Source organism: Triticum aestivum, chromosome 1A (assembly GCF_018294505.1).
Source record: "Triticum aestivum cultivar Chinese Spring chromosome 1A, IWGSC CS RefSeq v2.1, whole genome shotgun sequence".
Classification (NCBI taxonomy): Eukaryota; Viridiplantae; Streptophyta; class Magnoliopsida; order Poales; family Poaceae; genus Triticum; species Triticum aestivum.
Window position 1 is genome coordinate 414,074,143 of NC_057794.1, and position 23,070 is coordinate 414,097,212.

A 23,070-nucleotide genomic window follows, 5' to 3' on the forward strand; every position below is an offset into this window, starting at 1 on the left:
GTTGCCGCCCGCCGCCCTTCGCCGGAGTGCGCCGCCCGAGCCCATCGCCGTCGCCGCTCGCTCGCGGGCTCCCCAAGCCACCCGGGACCGCCGCCTAGCGCCGCCCTCGCGTCGAGCCGTCGCCTCCCTTTGCCGCTCGCCGCTGCAAGAGCTCACCGGAGGCCCCATGCCGCGCCGCCTTGCAAGAGCTCGCTGGACTCGCCTTCTCCTCGGCGCCTCTTCCTCTCCTTCTCCGGCCAGATCCGGTCGAGGAGCGACCGGATCCGACGACCTCTATGTCTTCGGCGCCCCCTCCCTCACCACCAGCCGCCGTCCTCTTCATCCGCGTCAAAGTCCGGCGACATCTTCCGGCGAACCTCGGGAACTGTGCGACGAACCCTAGATCTGTTTTCCGCGCAAGGTTGTTTTTTGTCCAAGTCCTTTTCCCCTCATGTTTTATGCCCATGTTCTTTGCATCATATCTCCGTGACCGTAGCTCCATTTCCTGCGCATGATATATCAAAATGTTCATTGGGAGATGCTCTTCATTTCATTCCATTGTGACATGCTTGGTTGAGTTCATCTGGGTTCCCAAATAATTGATGCAAGAGTGCTATAAATTGTTTACTGCTGCTACTTATCAGTTTAGGGTGATTTGTCATTTTTGTCACATTTGATGTGTTCTTCACATGGGCATGAGCTCTACATGTGTTTTGAAATATGTCATGCCATCTCTACACTGGAGTTTGTCTTGAATTTTTGTGATCTATGTGGTGACTAGCACAAGCATGAAAAGTAGCCTTCGTGATATTGATGTTTTCAGGGACTTTGGATTTTACTGTCATTTTCCTGCTGTTATTTTGATGCTATGTAAACATAATGCTACAGTGAGATCCATGCTTGTTTTGAGTTGCTTCAGTAAGGATGTTTTGAGCATATGGTTATGCTCTACCCATCCATGCCCCTGTTTGCAATTACAGAGTGCCCTAGCATGTCTTGTTCTTGCTCTACTTTTGCTATAAAATTTTCCTGGCAGATTGTTTACATGCTAATCAATTTTGCCATGGTTGTTGCTAGTGATCCATGCATGCTATGAACTTGATCTTGCCATGGTTAGCTTCATGAACATGTCATTTTGTTGTTTCTATGCTTATTTTGTCATGCGTTGCTTTGTGATGAGTGATTCGAGCTCACAAAGATGCCTTCATAATTCTGTTTATGACATGCTCTGTTTTCTGCTAAGTCTGAAACTGTTAATAAAACTTGCTATGTTTACATGGGTGCGATCATATCTTCTGTGCCTTTTTGGCTCATGATCAGTAAGGGACTTTTGATCTATGCATTTAGTAGAATCATGCCATGCCATTGTTTGCTATGATATGTTCCTGTAGCATGTTGTTTGCTAGCTCTAAGCATTGCTTCCTGATGTTGTTTTTGACATGTTAGTAATTCTCTATGTCTGTGAAGCTGATATCTTTTGCACTTTTGTCATGCTTGTTTGAACCTGCTCTTGTGTGATTTAGCCGTAGCTCAGTGTTCATGTTTTGTCAAGCATCATTTGTACATCACTGCCATATGATTTGATGCTATGGTGGAGTGCAGTAGCTTAATTTTTTGTTGCATTCTAGATGGCATCGTGTTGTTAATCGCAGGATTGTGTCATTCTTGTTTTGCTTGCCATTTGCAAACCGTGCATCCGTTTCTGGTGATCTCTATATCGATTTCGACCAACATGTTCTCATCTTTCCAGCGGCACACTTGGTTTGCCAAGTTGATGTCTTGTTCAATCTTTCCCTTCCGAAGCACGCATATGCATTGCATATCATGTCTTGCATATCATTGCCAACCTCGCGCTGCCAATGCAGCTCAATCCTATGGCGTGGATACCAATTGGTATCTTGACACTGGCGCTACAGATCACATAACCGGCGAGTTAGAGAAACTGGCCGTCTGTGATCGCTACAGCAGCAACGAACAAATTCACACTGCTAGCGGTCAAGATATGGATATTGCACATATTGGCCATCCAGTTTTGTCCACTCCCTCTAGCTCCTTGAATTTAAACAACATCCTTCATGTCCCTAGTGCCGATCAGAGTCTTCTTTCTCCTTATCAGCTTATGAAAGATAATGATGTGTTTATTGAGCTTCACCCTGAAACTTTTTTTGTCAAGGATCGGGCTACCCGGAGAACCATTCTTCAAAACAAGAGTAAATGGCATTTGTTTCCTGTTACTGGTCAGCAAGGTGCCCCTCAACGTCAAGTGCTTGCAGAAACTGTTGGAAATATGCCCTAGAGGCAATAATAAATTGATTATTATTATATTTCCTTGTTCATGAAAATCGTTTATTATCCATGCTAGAATTGTATTGATAGGAAACTCAGATACATGTGTGGATACATAGACAACACCATGTCCCTAGTAAGCCTCTAGTTGACTAGCTCGTTGATCAATAGATGGTTACGGTTTCCTGACCATGGACATTGGATGTCGTTGATAACGGGATCACATCATTAGGAGAATGATGTGATGGACAAGACCCAATCCTAAGCATAGCACTAGATCGTGTAGTTCGTATGCTAAAGCTTTTCTAATGTCAAGTATCATTTCCTTAGACCATGAGATTGTGCAACTCCCGGATACCGTAGGAGTGCTTTGGGTGTGCCAAACGTCACAACGTAACTGGGTGGCTATAAAGGTACACTACGGGTATCTCCGAAAGTGTCTGTTGGGTTGGCACGAATCGAGACTGGGATTTGTCACTCCGTGTGACGGAGAGGTATCTCTGGGCCCACTCGGTAGGACATCATCATAATATCACAATGTGACCAAGGAGTTGATCACGGGATGATGTGTTATGGAATGAGTAAAGAGACTTGCCGGTAACGAGATTGAACAAGGTATCGGGATACCGACGATCGAATCTCGGGCAAGTATCGTACCGATAGACAAAGGGAATTGCATACGGGATTGATTAAGTCCTTGACATCGTGGTTCATCCGATGAGATCATCATGGAACATGTGGGAGCCAACATGGGTATCCAGATCCCGCTGTTGGTTATTGACCGGAGAATGTCTCGGTCATGTCTGCATGTCTCCCGAACCCGTAGGGTCTACACACTTAAGGTTCGATGACGCTAGGGTTATAAAGGAAGTTTGTATGTGGTTACCGAATGTTGTTCGGAGTCCCGGATGAGATCCCGGACGTCACGAGGAGTTCCGGAATGGTCCGGAGGTAAAGATTTATATATGGGAAGTCCTGTTTTGGTCACCAGACAAGTTTCGGGGTCACCGGTATTGTACCGGGACCACCGGAAGGGTCCCGGGGGTCCACCGGGTGGGGACACCTGCCCCGGGGGGCCACATGGGCTGTAGGGGTGTGCACCTTGGCCTTTATGGGCCAAGGTCACCAGCCCCAAGAGGCCCATGCGCCAAGGATAAGGAAAGGAAGAGTCCTAAAGGGGGAAGGCACCTCCGAGGTGCCTTGGGGAGGAGGGACTCCTCCTAGCCGCACCCTTCCTTGGAGGAAGGGCCAAGGCTGTGCCTCCCCCCTCTCTGCCTTGCCCCTATATATATGTGGGGGGTGGGAGGGCAGCCATACCAATGTTCTGGTGCAGCCCTCCCCTTCTCCCAAGTCCTTCTCTCCCGTGGTGCTTGGCGAAGCCCTGCAGGATTGCCACGCTCCTCCACCACCACCACGCCGTTGTGCTGCTGTTGGATGGAGTCTTCCTCAACCTCTCCCTTTCTCCTTGCTGGATCAAGGCGTGGGAGACGTCACCGGGCTGTACGTGTGTTGAACGCGGAGGTGCCGTCCGTTCGGCACTTGGTCATCGGTGATTTGGATCACGACGAGTACGACTCCATCAACCCCGTTCACTTGAACGCTTCCGCTTAGCGATCTACAAGGGTATGTAGATGCACTCTCCTTCCCCTCGTTGCTAGTCTCTACATAGATAGATCTTGGTGACACGTAGGAAAATTTTGAATTTCTGCTACGTTACCCAACAGTGGCATCATGAGCTAGGTCTATTGCGTAGATTCTATGCACGAGTAGAACACAAAGTAGTTGTGGGCGTTGATTTTGTTCAATATGCTTGCCGTTAATAGTCTTATCTTGATTCGGCGGCATCGTAGGATGAAGCGGCCCGGACCAACCTTACACGTACGCTTACGTGAGACCGGTTCCACTGACAAACATGCACTAGTTGCATAAGGTGGCTGGCGGGTGTCTGTCTCTCCCACTTTAGTCGGATCGGATTCGATGAACAGGGTCCTTATGAAGGGTAAATAGCAATTGGCATATCACGTTGTGGTCTTTGTGTAGGTAAGAAACGTTCTTGCTAGAAACCCATAGCAGCCACGTAAAACATGCAAACAACAATTAGAGGACGTCTAACTTGTTTTTGTAGGGTATGCTATGTGATGTGATATGGCCAAAGGATGTGATGAATGATATATGTGATGTATGAGATGATCATGTTCTTGTAATAGGAATCACGACTTGCATGTCGATGAGTATGACAACTGGCAGGAGCCATAGGAGTTGTCTAAATTTATTTATGACCTGCGTGTTAACATAAACGTCATGTAATTACTTTACTTTATTGCTAACCGTTAGCTGTAGTAGTAGAAGTAATAGATGACGTGACAACTTCGTGGAGACACGATGATGGAGATCATGATGATGGAGATCATGGTGTCATGCCGATGACAAGATGATCATGGAGCCCCAAGATGGAGATCAAAGGAGCTATATGATATTGGCCATATCATGTCACTATTATTTGATTGCATGTGATGTTTATCATGTTTATACATCTTATTTTCTTAGAACGACGGTAGTAAATAAGATGATCCCTCTTTAAAATTTCAAGAAAGTGTTCCCCCTAACTGTGCACCGTTGCGACAGCTCATTGTTTCAAGGCACCACGTGATGATTGGGTGTTTGATTCTAATGTTCACATACAACGGGTGTAAGACAGATTTACACATGCAAACACTTAGGTTGACTTGACGAGCCTAGCATGTGTACAGACATGGCCTCGGAACACAGAAGACCGAAAGGTCGAGCATGAGTCGTATGGTAGATACGATCAACATGAAGATGTTCACCGATGTTGACTAGTCCGTCTCACGTGATGATCGGACACGGCCTAGTTGACTCGGATCATGTAATCACTTAGATGACTAGAGGGATGTCTATCTGAGTGGGAGTTCATAAGATGAACTTGTTTATCCTGAACATAGTCAAAAAGGATTTTGCAAATTATGTCGTAGCTCGCGCTTTAGTTCTATTGTTTAGATATGTTCCTAGAGAAAAATTAGTTGAAAGTTGATAGTAGCAATTATGCGGACTAGGTCCGTAAACCGAGGATTGTCCTCATTGCTTCTTAGAAGGCTTATGTCCTTAATGCACCGCTCAATGTGCTGAACCTCGAATGTCGTCTGTGGATGTTGCGAACATCTGACATACACGTTTTGATAACTACGTGATAGTTCAGTTAAACGGTTTAGAGTTGAGGCACCGAAGACGGTTTTGAAACGTCGCAAAACATATGAGATGTTTTGAGGGCTGAAATTGGGATTTCAGGCTCGTGCCCACGTCAAGAGGTATAAGACCTCCGACGATTTTCTTAGCCTGCAAACTAAGGGAGAAAAGCTCAATTGTTGAACTTGTGCTCAGATTGTCTGAGTACAACAATCGCTTGAATCGAGTGGGAGTTGATCTTCCAGATAAGATAGTGATGTTTCTCCGAAGTCATTACCACCAAGCTGCTAGAGCTTCGTGATGAACTATAATATATCAGGGACATATATGATGATCCTTGAGATATTCGCGATGTTTGACACCACAAAAGTAGAAATCAAGAACGAGCATCAATTATTGATGGTTGGTGAAACCACTAGTTTCAAGAAGGGCAAGGGCAAGAAGGGATACTTCATGAAACGGCAATTCAGCTGCTGCTCTAGTGAAGAAACCCAAGGTTGAACCCAAACCCGAGACTAAGTGCTTCTGTAATAAAGGGGAACAGCCACTGGAGCAGAATTACCCTAGATACTTGGTAGATAAGAAGGCTGGCAAGGTCGATAGAAGTATATTGGATATATATTGTGTTGATGTGTACTTTACTAGTACTCCTAGTAGCACCATGGTATTAGATACCGGTTCGGTTGCTAAGTGTTAGTAACTCGAAATAAAAGCTACGGAATAAACGGAGACTAGCTAAAGGTGAGTTGACGATATGTGTTGGAAGTGTTTCCAATGTTGATATGATCAAGCATCGCACGCTCCCTCTACCATCGAGATTGGTGTTTGCGTTGAGCATAGACATGATTGGATTATGACTATCGCAATACGGTTATTCATTTAAAGAGAATAATAGTTACTCTATTTATTTGAATAATACCTTCAATGGTCTTGCACCTAAAATGAATAGTTTATTGAATCTCGATCATAGTGATACACATGTTCATGCCAAAAGATATAAGATAGTAATGATAGTACCACCTACTTGTGGCACTGCCACTTAAGTCATATCGGTATAAAACGCATGAAGAAGCTCCATGTTGATGGATCTTTGGACTCACTCATTTTTGAAAGGATTGAGACATGCGAACCATGTTTGTTGGTAGATATGCATGAAGAAACTCTATACAGATGGATCGTTTGGACTCACTTGATTTCGAATCACTTGATACATGCAAATCATACCACATGGGCAAGATGACTGAAAGCCTCGTTTTCAGTAAAATGGAACTAGAAAGCAACTTGTTGGAAGTAATACATTTTGATGTGTGCAGTCCAATGAGTGCTGAGGCATGTAGTGGATATCATTATGTTCTTACTTCACAGATGATTTGAGTAGATGTTGAGTATATTTACTTGATGAATCACGAGTCTGAATTATTGAAAGGTTCAAGTAATTTCAGGGTGAAGTTGAAAGATCGTCGTGACAAGAGGATAAGATATCTATGATATGATTATCGAGATGAATATCTGAATTATGAATTTGGCATAGAATTAAGACATTGTGGAAATTGTTTCACAACCAATACAGCCTGGAACACCATAGTGTGATGGTGTGTCCGAACATCATAACTGCACCCTATTGGATATGATGCATACCATGATGTCTCTTATCGAATTACCACAATAGTTTATGGGTTAGGCATTAGAGACAACCACATTCACTTTAAAAGGGGCACCACGTAATTCCGATGAGATGACACCGTATGAACTATGGTTTAGGGAAACCTAAGCTGTCATTTCTTAAAAGTTTGGGGCTGCGACGCTTGTGTGAAAAAGTTTTAGGCTGATAAGCTCAAACCCAAAGCGGATAAATGCATCTTCATAGGACACCCAAAACAATTGGGTATACCTCCTATCTCAGATTCGAAAGCAATAAGGGATTGTTTCTAGAATCGGGTCCTTTCTCGAGGAAAAGTTTCTCTCGAAAGAATTGAGTGGGAGGATGGTGGAGACTTAATGAGGTTATTGAATCGTCTCTTCAACTAGTGTGTGACAGGGCACAGGGAGTTGTTCCTATGGCACCTACACCAATTGAAGTGGAAGCTTATGATAGTGATCATGAAACTTGAGATCAAGTCACTACCAAACCTCGTAGGATGACAAGGATGCCTACTACTTCAGAGTGGTACGTAATCCTGTCTTGGAAGTCATGTTGCTAGACAACAATGAACCTACGAACCATGGAGAAGCAATGGTGGGCCCGGATTCCGATAAATGGCTCGAGGCCATAAAATCCGAGAGAGGATCCATGTATGAAAACAAAGTGTAGACTTTGGCGGAACAGCTCAATGGTCGTAAGGCTGTTGAGTACAGATGGATTTTAAAAGGAAGACGGACAATGATGGTAAGTATCACCATTAAGAAAGCTCGACTTGTCGTTAAGATGTTTTCCGACAAGTTCAAGGAGTTGACTACGGTGAGACTTTCTCACTCGTAGCGATGCTAAGAGTCTGTTGGAATTATATTAGCGATTACTGCGTTATTTATGAAATCTTGCAGATAGGATGTCAAAACATTGTTTCCTCGATGATTTTTCTTGAGGAAAGGTTGTATGTGATACAACCGGAAGGTTTTGTCAATCCTGAAAGATGCTAATAAGTATGCAAAGCTCCAGCTATCCTTCTGAGGACTGGAGTAAGCATCTCGGAGTTGGAATGTATGCTTTGATGAGATGATCAAAGATTTTGGGTGTATACAAAGTTTATGAGAAACTTGTATTTCCGAAGAAGTGAGTGGGAGCACTATAGAATTTCTGATGAGTATATGTTGTTGACATATTGTTGATCAGAAATGACGTAGAATTTCTGGAAAGCATATAGGGTTATTTGGAAAGTGTTTTTCAATGGAAAGCCTGGATTAAGCTACTTGAGCATTGAGCATCAAGATCTATAAGGATAGATCAAAACGCTTGATGGTACTTTCAAATGAGCACATACCTTGACATGATCTTGAAGGTGTTCAAGATGGATCAGTCAAAGAAGGAGTTCTTGCTTGAGTTGTAAGGTATGAAGTTAAGACTTAAAGCTCGACCATGGCAGAATAGAGAGAAAGGACGAAGGTCGTCCCCTATGCTTAAGACGTAGGCTCTACAGTATGCTATGCTGTGTAACGCACCTGAAGTGTGCCTTGCCATGAGTCAGTCAAGGGGTACAAGAGTGATCCAAGAATGGATCACATGACAACGGGCAAAGTTATCCTTAGTAACTAGTGGACTAAGGAATTTTCTCGATTATGGAGGTGGTAAAAGAGTTCGTCGTAAAGGGTTACGCCGATGCAAACTTTGACACTAATCCAGATTATTCTGAGTAGTAAACTGGATTCGTATAGTAGAACAGCTATTTGGAATAGCTCTAAATAGAACGTGATAGCTGCATCTAGGAGATGACATAGAGATTTGTAAAGCACACACGGATCTGAAAGGTTCAGACCCGTTGACTATAACCTCTCTCACAAGCATAACATGATCAAACCCAGAACTCATCAAGTGTTAATCACATGGTAGATGTGAACTAGATTATTGACTCTAGTAAACTCTTTGGGTGTTAGTCACATGGGGATGTGACCTTGAGTGTTAATCACATATCGATATGAACTAGATTATTGACTCTAGTGCAAGTGGGAGACTGTTGGAAATATGCCCTAGAGGCAATAATAAAATGATTGTTATTATATTTCCTTGTTCATGAAAATCGTTTATTATCCATGCTAGAATTGTATTGATAGGAAACTCAGATACATGTGTGGATACATAGACAACACCATGTCCCTAGTAAGCCTCTAGTTGACTAGCTCGTTGATCAATAGATGGTTACGGTTTCCTGACCATGTACATTGGAGGTCGTTGATAACAGGATCACATCATTAGGAGAATGATGTGATGGACAAGACCCAATCCTAAGCATAGCACTAGATCGTGTAGTTCGTATGCTAAAGCTTTTCTAATGTCAAGTATCATTTCCTTAGACCATGAGATTGTGCAACTCCCGGATACCGTAGGAGTGCTTTGGGTGTGCCAAATGTCACAACGTAACTGGGTGGCTATAAAGGTACACTACGGGTATCTTCGAAAGTGTCTGTTGGGTTGGCACGAATCGAGACTGGGATTTGTCACTCCGTGTGACGGAGAGGTATCTCTGGGCCCACTCGGTAGGACATCATCATAATGTGCACAATGTGACCAAGGAGTTGATCATGGGATGATGAGTTACGGAACGAGTAAAGAGACTTGCCAGTAACGAGATTGAACAAGGTATCGGGATACCGACGATCGAATCTCGGGCAAGTATCGTACCGATAGACAAAGGGAATTGCATACGGGATTGATTAAGTCCTTGACATCGTGGTTCATCCGATGAGATCATCGTGGAACATGTGGGAGCCAACATGGGTATCCAGATCCCGCTGTTGGTTATTGACCGGAGAACGTCTCGGTCATGTCTGCATGTCTCCCGAACCCGTAGGGTCTACACACTTAAGGTTCGATGACGCTAGGGTTATAAAGGAAGTTTGTATGTGGTTACCGAATGTTGTTCAGAGTTTCGGATGAGATCCCGGACGTCACGAGGAGTTCCGGAATGGTCCGGAGGTAAAGATTTATATATGGGAAGTCCTGTTTTGGTCACCGGACAAGTTTCGGGGTCACCGGTATTGTACCGGGACCACCGGAAGGGTCCCGGGGGTCCACCGGGTGGGGACACCTGCCCCGGGGGGCCACATGGGCTGTAGGGGTGTGCACCTTGGCCTATATGGGCCAAGGGCACCAGCCCCAAGAGGCCCATGCGCCAAAGGATAAGGAAAGGAAGAGTCCTAAAGGGGGAAGGCACCTCCAAGGTGCCTTGGGGAGGAGGGACTCCTCCTAGCCGCACCCTTCCTTGGAGGAAGGGCCAAGGCTGCGCCTCCCCCCTCTCCCTTGCCCCTATATATATGTGGGGGGTGGGAGGGCAGCCATACCAATGTTCTGGTGCAGCCCTCCCCTTCTCCCAAGTCCTTCTCCTCTCCCGTGGTGCTTGGCGAAGCCCTGCAGGATTGCCACGCTCCTCCACCACCACCACGCCGTTGTGCTGCTGCTGGATGGAGTCTTCCTCAACCTCTCCCTTTCTCCTTGCTGGATCAAGGCATGGGAGACGTCACCGGGTTGTACGTGTGTTGAACGCGGAGGTGCCGTCCGTTCGGCACTTGCTCATCGGTGATTTGGATCACGACGAGTACGACTCCATCAACCCCGTTCACTTGAACGCTTCCGCTTAGCGATCTACAAGGGTATGTAGATGCACTCTCCTTCCCCTCATTGCTGGTCTCTCCATAGATAGATCTTGGTGACACGTAGGAAAATTTTGAATTTCTGCTACGTTACCCAACAGTGGCATCATGAGCTAGGTCTATTGCGTAGATTCTATGCACGAGTAGAACACAAAGTAGTTGTGGGCGTTGATTTTGTTCAATATGCTTGCCGTTACTAGTCTTATCTTGATTCGGCGGCATCATGGGATGAAGCGGCCCGGACCAACCTTACACGTACGCTTACGTGAGACCGGTTCCACCGACAAACATGCACTAGTTGCATAAGGTGGCTGGCTGGTGTCTGTCTCTCCCACTTTAGTCGGATCGGATTCGATGAACAGGGTCCTTATGAAGGGTAAATAGCAATTGGCATATCACGTTGTGGTCTTTGCGTAGGTAAGAAACGTTCTTGCTAGAAACCCATAGCAGCCACGTAAAACATGCAAACAACAATTAGAGGACGTCTAACTTGTTTTTGCAGGGTATGCTATGTGATGTGATATGGCCAAAGGATGTGATGAATGATATATGTGATGTATGAGATGATCATGTTCTTGTAATAGGAATCACGACTTGCATGTCGATGAGTATGACAACTGGCAGGAGCCATAGGAGTTGTCTTAATTTATTTATGACCTGCGTGTCAACATAAACGTCATGCAATTACTTTACTTTATTGCTAACCGTTAGCTGTAGTAGTAGAAGTAATAGATGACGTGACAACTTCGTGGAGACACGATGATGGAGATCATGATGATGGAGATCATGGTGTCATGCCGATGACAAGATGATCATGGAGCCCCAAGATGGAGATCAAAGGAGCTATATGATATTGGCCATATCATGTCACTATTATTTGATTGCATGTGATGTTTATCATGTTTATACATCTTATTTTCTTAGAACGACGGTAGTAAATAAGATGATCCCTCTTTAAAATTTCAAGAAAGTGTTCCCCCTAACTGTGCACCGTTGCGACAGCTCATTGTTTCAAGGCACCACGTGATGATTGGGTGTTTGATTCTAATGTTCACATACAACGGGTGTAAGACAGATTTACACATGCAAACACTTAGGTTGACTTGACGAGCCTAGCATGTGTACAGACATGGCCTCGGAACACAGAAGACCGAAAGGTCGAGCATGAGTCGTATGGTAGATACGATCAACATGAAGATGTTCACCGATGTTGACTAGTCCGTCTCACGTGATGATCGGACACGGCCTAGTTGACTCGGATCATGTAATCACTTAGATGACTAGAGGGATGTCTATCTGAGTGGGAGTTCATAAGATGAACTTGTTTATCCTGAACATAGTCAAAAAGGATTTTGCAAATTATGTCGTAGCTCGCGCTTTAGTTCTATTGTTTAGATATGTTCCTAGAGAAAAATTAGTTGAAAGTTGATAGTAGCAATTATGCGGACTAGGTCCGTAAACCGAGGATTGTCCTCATTGCTTCTTAGAAGGCTTATGTCCTTAATGCACCGCTCAATGTGCTGAACCTCGAATGTCGTCTGTGGATGTTGCGAACATCTGACATACACGTTTTGATAACTACGTGATAGTTCAGTTAAACGGTTTAGAGTTGAGGCACCGAAGACGGTTTTGAAACGTCGCAAAACATATGAGATGTTTTGAGGGCTGAAATTGGGATTTCAGGCTCGTGCCCACGTCAAGAGGTATAAGACCTCCGACGATTTTCTTAGCCTGCAAACTAAGGGAGAAAAGCTCAATTGTTGAACTTGTGCTCAGATTGTCTGAGTACAACAATCGCTTGAATCGAGTGGGAGTTGATCTTCCAGATAAGATAGTGATGTTTCTCCGAAGTCATTACCACCAAGCTGCTAGAGCTTCGTGATGAACTATAATATATCAGGGACATATATGATGATCCTTGAGATATTCGCGATGTTTGACACCACAAAAGTAGAAATCAAGAACGAGCATCAATTATTGATGGTTGGTGAAACCACTAGTTTCAAGAAGTGCAAGGGCAAGAAGGGATACTTCATGAAACGGCAATTCAGCTGCTGCTCTAGTGAAGAAACCCAAGGTTGAACCCAAACCCGAGACTAAGTGCTTCTGTAATAAAGGGGAACAGCCACTGGAGCAGAATTACCCTAGATACTTGGTAGATAAGAAGGCTGGCAAGGTCGATAGAAGTATATTGGATATACATTGTGTTGATGTGTACTTTACTAGTACTCCTAGTAGCACCAGGGTATTAGATACCGGTTCGGTTGCTAAGTGTTAGTAACTCGAAATAAAAGCTACGGAATAAACGGAGACTAGCTAAAGGTGAGTTGACGATATGTGTTGGAAGTGTTTCCAATGTTGATATGATCAAGCATCACACGCTCCCTCTACCATTGAGATTAGTGTTTGCGTTGAGCATAGACATGATTGGATTATGACTATCGCAATACGGTTATTCATTTAAAGAGAATAATAGTTACTCTATTTATTTGAATAATACCTTCAATGGTCTTGCACCTAAAATGAATAGTTTATTGAATCTTGATCATAGTGATACACATGTTCATGCCAAAAGATATAAGATAGTAATGATAGTACCACCTACTTGTGGCACTGCCACTTAAGTCATATCGGTATAAAACGCATGAAGAAGCTCCATGTTGATGGATCTTTGGACTCACTCATTTTTGAAAGGATTGAGACACGCGAACCATGTTTGTTGGTAGATATGCATGAAGGAACTCTATACAGATGGATCATTTGGACTCACTTGATTTTGAATCACTTGATACATGCAAATCATACCACATGGGCAAGATGACTGAAAGCCTCGTTTTCAGTAAAATGGAACTAGAAAGCAACTTGTTGGAAGTAATACATTTTGATGTGTGCAGTCCAATGAGTGCTAAGGCATGTAGTGGATATCGTTATGTTCTTACTTCACAGATGATTTGAGTAGATGTTGAGTATATTTACTTGATGAATCACGAGTCTGAATTATTGAAAGGTTCAAGTAATTTCAGGGTGAAGTTGAAAGATCGTCATGACAAGAGGATAAGATATCTATGATATGATCATAGAGATGAATATCTGAATTACGAGTTTGGCATAGAATTAAGACATTGTGGAAATTGTTTCACAACCAATACAGCCTGGAACACCATAGTGTGATGGTGTGTCCGAACATCATAACTGCACCCTATTGGATATGATGCATACCATGATGTCTCTTATCGAATTACCACAATAGTTTATGGGTTAGGCATTAGAGACAACCACATTCACTTTAAAAGGGGCACCACGTAATTCCGATGAGATGACACCGTATGAACTATGGTTTAGGGAAACCTAAGCTGTCATTTCTTAAAAGTTTGGGGCTGCGACGCTTGTGTGAAAAAGTTTCAGGCTAATAAGCTCGAACCCAAAGCGAATAAATGCATCTTCATAGGACACCCAAAACAGTTGGGTATACCTCCTGTCTCAGATTCGAAAGCAATAAGGGATTGTTTCTAGAATCGGGTCCTTTCTAGAGGAAAAGTTTCTCTCGAAAGAATTGAGTGGGAGGATGGTGGAGACTTAATGAGGTTATTGAACCGTCTCTTCAACTAGTGTGTGACAGGGCATAGGGTGTTGTTCCTATGGCACCTACACCAATTGAAGTGGAAGCTTATGATAGTGATCATGAAACTTCAGATCAAGTCACTACCAAACCTCGTAGGATGACAAGGATGCGTACTACTTCAGAGTGGTACGTAATCCTGTCTTGGAAGTCATGTTGCTAGACAACAATGAACCTACGAGCCATGGAGAAGCAATGGTGGGCCCGGATTCTGATAAATGTCTCGAGGCCATAAAATCCGAGAGAGGATCCATGTATGAAAACAAAGTGTAGACTTTGGCGGAACAGCTCGATGGTCGTAAGGCTGTTGAGTACAGATGGATTTTAAAAGGAAGACGGACAATGATGGTAAGTATCACCATTAAGAAAGCTCGACTTGTCGTTAAGATGTTTTCTGACAAGTTCAAGGAGTTGACTACGGTGAGACTTTCTCACTCGTAGCGATGCTAAGAGTCTGTTGGAATTATATTAGCGATTACTGCGTTATTTATGAAATCTTGCAGATAGGATGTCAAAACATTGTTTCCTCGACGATTTTTCTTGAGGAAAGGTTGTATGTGATACAACCGGAAGGTTTTGTCAATCCTGAAAGATGCTAATAAGTATGCAAAGCTCCAGCTATCCTTCTGAGGACTGGAGTAAGCATCTCGGAGTTGGAATGTATGCTTTGATGAGATGATCAAAGATTTTGGGTGTATACAAAGTTTATGAGAAACTTGTATTTCCGAAGAAGTGAGTGGGAGCACTATAGAATTTCTGATGAGTATATGTTGTTGACATATTGTTGATCAGAAATGACGTAGAATTTCTGGAAAGCATATAGGGTTATTTGGAAAGTGTTTTTCAATGGAAAGCCTGGATTAAGCTACTTGAGCATTGAGCATCAAGATCTATAAGGATAGATCAAAACGCTTGATGGTACTTTCAAATCAGCACATACCTTGACATGATCTTGAAGGTGTTCAAGATGGATCAGTCAAAGAAGGAGTTCTTGCCTGAGTTGTAAGGTATGAAGTTAAGACTTAAAGCTCGACCATGGCAGAATAGAGAGAAAGGATGAAGGTCGTCCCCTATGCTTAAGACGTAGGCTCTACAGTATGCTATGCTGTGTACCGCACCTGAAGTGTGCCTTGCCATGAGTCAGTCAAGGGGTACAAGAGTGATCCAAGAATGGATCACATGACATCGGTCAAAGTTGTCCTTAGTAACTAGTGGACTAAGGAATTTTCTCCATTATGGAGGTGGTAAAAGAGTTCGTCGTAAAGGGTTACGCCGATGCAAACTTTGACACTAATCCAGATTATTCTGAGTAGTAAACTGGATTCGTATAGTAGAACAGTTATTTGGAATAGCTCCAAATAGAACGTGGTAGCTGCATCTAGGAGATGACATAGAGATTTGTAAAGCACACACGGATCTGAAAGGTTCAGACCCGTTGACTATAACCTCTCTCACAAGCATAACATGATCAAACCCAGAACTCATCGAGTGTTAATCACATGGTAGATGTGAACTAGATTATTGACTCTAGTAAACTCTTTGGGTGTTAGTCACATGGGGATGTGACCTTGAGTGTTAATCACATATCGATGTGAACTAGATTATTGACTCTAGTGCAAGTGGGAGACTGTTGGAAATATGCCCTAGAGGCAATAATAAATTGATTATTATTATATTTCCTTGTTCATGAAAATCGTTTATTATCCATGCTAGAATTGTATTGATAGGAAACTCAGATACATGTGTGGATACATAGACAACACCATGTCCCTAGTAAGCCTCTAGTTGACTAGCTCAATGATCAATAGATGGTTACGGTTTCCTGACCGTGGACATTGGATGTCGTTGATAACGGGATCACATCATTAGGAGAATGATGTGATGGACAAGACCCAATCCTAAGCATAGCACTAGATCATGTAGTTCGTATGCTAAAGCTTTTCTAATGTCAAGTATCATTTCCTTAGACCATGAGATTGTGCAACTCCCGGATACCGTAGGAGTGCTTTGGGTGTGCCAAACGTCACAACGTAACTGGGTGGCTATAAAGGAACACTACGGGTATCTCCGAAAGTGTCTGTTGGGTTGGCACGAATCGAGACTGGGATTTGTCACTCCGTGTGACGGAGAGGTATCTCTGGGCCCACTCGGTAGGACATCATCATAATTTGCACAATGTGACCAAGGAGTTGATCACGGGATGATGTGTTACGGAACGAGTAAAGAGACTTGCCGGTAGCGAGATTGAACAAGGTATCGGGATACCGACGATCGAATCTCGGGCAAGTATCGTACCGATAGACAAAGGGAATTGCATACGGGGTTGATTAAGTCCTTGACATCGTGGTTCATCCGATGAGATCATCGTGGAACATGTGGGAGCCAACATGGGTATCCAGATCCCGCTGTTGGTTATTGACCGGAGAACGTCTTGGTCATGTCTGCATGTCTCCCGAACCCGTAGGGTCTACACACTTAAGGTTCAATGACGCTTGGGTTATAAAGGAAGTTTGTATGTGGTTACCGAATGTTGTTCGGAGTCCCAGATGAGATCCCGGACGTCACGAGGAGTTCCAGAATGGTCCGGAGGTAAAGATTTATATATGGGAAGTCCTGTTTTGGTCACCGGACAAGTTTCGGGGTCACCGTATTGTACCGGGACCACCGGAAGGGTCCCGGGGGTCCACCAGGTGGGGCCACCTGCCCCGGGGGGCCACATGGGCTGTAGGGGTGTGCACCTTGGCCTATATGGGCCAAGGGCACCAGCCCCAAGAGGCCCATGCACCAAAGGATAAGGAAAGGAAGAGTCCTAAATGGGGAAGGCACCTCCGAGGTGCCTTGGGGAGGAGGGACTCCTCCTAGCCGCACCCTTCCTTGGAGGAAGGGCCAAGGCTACGCCTCCCCCCTCTCCCTTGCCCCTATATATATGTGGGGGGTGGGAGGGCAGCCATACCAATGTTCTGGTGCAGCCCTCCCCTTCTCCCAAGTCCTTCTCCTCTCCCGTGGTGCTTGGCGAAGCCCTGCAGGATTGCCACGCTCCTCCACCACCACCACGCCATTGTGCTGCTGCTGGATGGAGTCTTCCTCAACCTCTCCCTTTCTCCTTGCTGGATCAAGGCGTGGGAGACGTCACCGGGCTGTACGTGTGTTGAACGCGGAGGTGCCGTCAGTTTGGCACTTGGTCATCGGTGATTTGGATCACCACGAGTACGACTCCATCAACCCCGTTCACTTGAACGCTTCCGCTTAGCGATCTACAAGGGTATGTAGATGCACTCTCCTTCCCCTTGTTGCTGGTCTCTCCATAGATAGATCTTGGTGACACGTAGGAAAATTTTGAATTTCTGCTACGTTACCCAACAGAAACTACACCATCCACATCTCGGTGGCACAAGCGTTTAGGGCATCCCTCCCTTTCGGTAGTTCAGAAAATTCTTCAAGCTTTTCATCTTCCTGTGTCAAATAAACAAGACCATCTTTTGGTTTGCGATGCATGTCAGATGGCCAAGAGCCATCAGCTACCTTATTCCCGTTCCAATAGTGAGTCCAAAGCTCCTTTAGAGATTATTTATTCAGATGTTTGGGGTCCTGGACCCGTCTCTGTAGGCAGACAAAAGTATTACGTCAGTTTTATCGATGATTTCAGCAAGTTTAGTTGGATCTATTTGCTCAAAAATAAATCTGATGTGTTTGAGAAATTTCACCTCTTTCAAGCTCATGTTGAACGTCTTTTCAATCGTAAAATTCTCGCTATGCAAACAGACCGGGGAGGTGAATACTAAAAGCTCAACCCATTTTTTGAGCGCATTGGCATTACTCACCATGTATCTTGCCCTCATGCCCATCAACAGAATGGAGCTGTAGAAAGAAAACACAGACACAACATGGAAGTTGATCTCTCCCTTTTGGCCCATGCATTCATGCCATTAAAGTTTTGGGGCGAAGCGTTCCTCACAGTTGTCTACCTTATCAATCGTGTTCCTAGTTGTGTTATTAAAAATCAAACTCCTCTAGAACGTCTCTTTGGAACCAAACAAGACTACACTTTCCTTCGCATTTTTGGGTGCGCTGTGTGGCCCAACTTACGCCCTTTCAACAAGCACAAGCTTGAGTTTTGCTCTAAGCAATGTGCTTTTTTGGGTTATAGTAGTCTTCACGAGGGGTACAAATGTCTTGACATCTCTTCCGGGCGTGTCTATATCTCTCGCGACATTGTTTTCGATGAACAAGTCTTTCCTTTTGCTAAACTTCATTCAAATGCCGGCGCACAACTCCGCAAAGAACTTGTTCTTTTACCATCTCATCTTCTGCCACCTAATTTTCTCCAAGGAGTGGATGCAGCTGCAGGCCCTATGTCTATATCTAATACTCTTGATGATCATTCCACTGAAAGTGTGCAGGAAACAGGCCAAGAAATCAGTGAAGAAATAGGTGAAAATGATCTTGATTTTATGCAGCCAGGATCACTTGCTGCAGAGGATCCGGACGCAGCCCTCGGAGCGGATTCGTGCGGGAGCATCTCCTCGGGATCTGATAACCCACAAGTATAGGGGATCGCAACAGCTTTTGAGGGTAGAGTATTCAACCCAAATTTATTGATTCGACACAAGGGGAGCCAAAGAATATTCTCAAGTATTAGCAGCTGAGTTGTCAATTCAACCACACCTGGAAACTTAGTATCTGCAGCAAAGTGTTTAGTAGCAAAGTAATATGATAGTGGCGGTAGCGGCAACAAAAGTAAAGACAACAAAAGTAATGTTTTTGGTATTTTGTAGTGATTGTAATAGTAACAGCGGGAAAGTAAATAAGCAAGAACCAGTATATGGAAAACTCGTAGGCACCGGATCAGTGATGGATAATTATGCCGGATGCGGTTCATCATGTAACAGTCATAACATAGGGTGACACAGAACTAGCTCCAATTCATCAATGTAATGTAGGCATGTATTCCGTATATAGTCATACGTGCTTATGGAAAAGAACTTGCGTGACATCTTTTGTCCTACCCTCCCATGGCAGCGGGGTCCTATTGGAAACTAAGGGATATTAAGGCCTCCTTTTAATAGAGAACCGGAACAAAGCATTAGCACATAGTGAATACATGAACTCCTCAAACTATGGTCATCACCGGGAGTGGTCCCGATTATTGTCACTTCGGAGTTGCCTGATCATAACACATAGTAGGTGACTATAGACTTGCAAGATAGGATCAAGAACTCACATATATTCATGAAAACATAATAGGTTCAGATCTGAAATCATGGCACTCAGGCCCTAGTGACAAGCATTAAGCATAGCAAAGTCATAGCAACATCAATCTCAGAACATAATGGATACTAGGGATCAAACCCTATCAAAACTAACTCGATTAGATGATAAATCTCATCCAACCCCTCACCGTCCAGCAAGCCTACGATGGAATTACTCACGCACGGCGGTGAGCATCATGAAATTGGTGATGGAGGATGGTTGATGATGACGACAGCGAGGAATCCCCCTCTCCGGAGCCCCGAACGGACTCCAGATCAGCCCTCCCGAGAGGTTTTAGGGCTTGACGATGGCTCCGTATCGTAAAACGCGATGATTTCTTCTCTCTGATTGTTTTCTCTCCGAAAGCAAATATATAGAGTTGGAGTTGGCGTCGGAGGGTTTCCAGGGGGCCCATGAGGTGTGGGCCCCCTACCCACGTGAGAAGGGTGTGGGCCCCCTGGTCTTCATCTTTGGCGATGATTTTTTATTGTTTTTTCTAAGATGTTCCGTGGAGTTTCAGGTCATTCCGAGAATATTTGTTTTCTGCACATAAAACAACACCATGGTAATTCTACTGAAAACAACGTTAGTCTGGGTTAGTTCCATTCAAATCATACAAGTTAGAGTCCAAAACAAGGGCAAAAGTGTTTGGAAAAGTAGATACGATGGAGACGTATCAACTCCCCAAGCTTAAACCCTTGCTTGTCCTCAAGCAATTCAGGTGACAAACTGAAAGAAAGAAAGAAAAACTTTTACAAACTCTGTTTGCTCTTGTTGTTGTAACTATGTCAAGCCAGCATTCAAGTTTTCAGCATAGATCATAACTAACCACATTTGCAATAATTCTCAGGTCTCATGATTACTCATATCAATAGCATAATCAACTAGCAAGTCATAATAATAAATCTCGGATGACAACACTTTCTCAAAACAATCATAATATGATATAACAAGATGGTATCTCGCTAGCCCTTTCTGAGACCGCAAAACATAAATGCAGAGCACCTTTAAAGATCAAGGACTAACTAGACATTGTAATTCATGGTAAAAGAGATCCAATCATAGTCATACCCAATATAAATTAACAGTGATGAATGCAAATGACGGCTGTGCTCTCCAGCTAGTGCTTTTTAATAAGAGGGTGATGACTCAACATAAAAGTAAATGGATAGGCCCTTCGCAGAGGGAAGCAGGGATTTGTAGAGGTGCCAGAGCTCGGTTTTGAAATAGAGATAAATTGTATTTTGAGCGGTATACTTTCATTGTCAACGTAACAACTAAGAGATGGCGATATCTTCCATGCTAAACACATTATAGGCGGTTCCCAAACAGAATGGTAAAGTTTATACTCCCCCTCCACCAACAGGCATCAATCCCTTGCTCGAAACAACGAGTGCCTCCAACATACATCAGGTCCCAGGGGGAGTTTTGTTTGCAATTAATTTTGATTTAGTTTGCATAAAGCATGGGACTGGGCATCTCGGTGACCAGCCATTTTCTCGTGAGTGAGGAGCGGAGTCCACTCCTCTTGAGAATAACCCGCCTAACATGGAAGATAAGGACAGCCTTTGTTGATACATGAGCTATTCGAGCATACAAAACAGAATGTTTATTTGAAGGTTTAGAGTTTGGCACATACAAATTTACTTGGAACGGCAGGTAGCTACCGCATATAGGAAGGTTTGGTGGACTCATCTGGAATAACTTTGGGGTTTAAGGGATTGGATGCACAAGCAGTATTCCCGCTTAGTACATGTGAAGGCTAGCAAAAGACTGAGAAGCAACCAACTAGAGAGCGACAACAGCCATGTACATGCATTAAAATTAATAAACATTGGATGCAAGCATGAGTAGGATATAATCCACCATGAACATAAATATCGTGAAGGCTATGTTGATTTTGTTTCAACTACATGCGTGAACATGTGCCAAGTCAAGTCACTTAAATCATTCAAAGGAGGATACCACCCCATCATACCACATCATAATCATCTCAATAGCATGTTGGCACACAAGGTAAATCATTATAACTCATAGCTAATCAAGCATGGCACAAGCAACTATGATCTCTAATTGTCATTGCAAACATGTTTATTCATAATAAGCTGAATCAAGAACGAGGGACTCATCATATTTACAAAAACAAAAGAGGTCGAGTTCATACCATCTTTTCTCATCTTAGTCAGTCCATCATATATCATCATAATTGCCTTTCACTTGCACGACCGAACGGTGTGAATAATAATAAGAGTGTACGTGCATTGGACTAAGCTGGTATCTGCGAGCATAAAATAAACAGGAGAAGGCAAGGCAATATGGGCTCTGGGTTAAATCAATAATAATGCATATAAGAGCCACTTCAACAATTTAATTATGGTCTTCTCCTACTGAGCCCCAAAGAAAAGAAAAGAAATAAAACTATTTACACAGGAAAACTCCCAACAAGCAAAAGAAGAACGGGAAATATTTTTGGGTTTTCTTTTTAATTATTACTACTACAGCAGAAAAATAAACTACTACTAATTTTTTTTGGTTTTTCTTAAGGTTTAACAAACACACAAGAAGAAAGCAGGAAAAAGAAAATAACCTAGCATGGATATTACAGTGAAAAAGTATGAGCACCGACATCTAGCAATGAGTGTGTGTGAACATAAATGTAATGTCGGTGAGAAATACGTACTCCCCCAAGCTTAGGCTTTTGGCCTAAGTTGGTCTATGGCCACGGCTGGCCTGGCGGATATCCATAATAATAGTTGTTGGGGTCGTACTGTGATGAGGAAGAATAGTTGGGATCATACTGTGATGAAGAAGAGGACTCTGACTGCCACTGGCTAACAGTCATCTCTGGATCCCAAGAATAAATAGATTGTCGTGGAGGCTCATCTTGTGGCTCCTGTTCCGGGGCTGGTGCATGATTCTTGTAAGCTTGGACGGCAGCCCACATAACGAGGTAGGGTCCTACAAAATTAAACAAAGAAGGAGCAGGCAGGATAATAGTCTCAGGATGATGTTTGTTAAAGAACAATTGATACTTAAGCTCTCCTGCCCTATTCTTAATAATAAAATCATGTGCCACCATACTTTTATGATCTAGATAAACACGGGGCAGCACCTTTTCTTCCTTCTCAGCATGCCTAATAGGTATGTTAAAATGTGCAGCTAGGCGTGTGGCATAGACGCCTCCAAAGATGGGACCCTTAGTACGGTTCATACTTAACCGTCTAGCAATAATACCGCCCATACTAAAAGTGTTATCACTGTATAAACCGTGGTGCAGAATAATTATATCAGGGATACTAAGGTTTCCACAGTTTCCGCGTCCAATTAAACAACGACTAGCAAATAATGCAAAGTAACGTAAAACAGGAAAATGTATGCTAGTGATTCGTGCATCGGAAACCTTTCTAATTTCTCCTACAGTGATAGTATCA